This window comes from Frankliniella occidentalis, unplaced genomic scaffold (genome assembly GCF_000697945.3).
Source record: "Frankliniella occidentalis isolate FOCC.00 unplaced genomic scaffold, Focc_3.1 Scaffold1638, whole genome shotgun sequence".
NCBI classification, from domain to species: domain Eukaryota; kingdom Metazoa; phylum Arthropoda; class Insecta; order Thysanoptera; family Thripidae; genus Frankliniella; species Frankliniella occidentalis.
The window spans coordinates 12,366-12,786 of NW_026268738.1; positions in this window are offsets into that span (position 1 = coordinate 12,366).

Sequence of the window (421 nt, forward strand, 5' to 3'; positions counted from 1 at the left end):
TATCGGGGACCTCTCAGGCGCAGATAACCTTGCCCCGGGCCCCGGGCGGGTGCCTCTTCTTGGGCGAGTGAGAAAGACAGTGGGCGAGTGTGTATGTGGGGACGGCCCGGCTTGACGCGAGCTCTATTTTAATTTAGGCCCTACGAGTCAGTCAGTCAGTCAGTCAATAAGGCAGGCAGGCTGGCTGGCTGACTGGCTGGCCGGCTGTTGCCTGCGGATGGCGGGCCCCGCTCTTGGCTGGCTGCCCTGGCTGGCCGCCGGCCCCCCCTCCACGACGCCACGCGGCCCGGCGAGCGAGGAACCGCGCAGCAGGCAGGCAGGCTGGCAGGCAGTGGTGTAGCACAAGTTGAAGGTCGGTCGGCGCGGAGTCAACGCCCGCCGGAAGACGGGGGAGGGGGCAGGAGGAGAAGGAGGGGGGGGG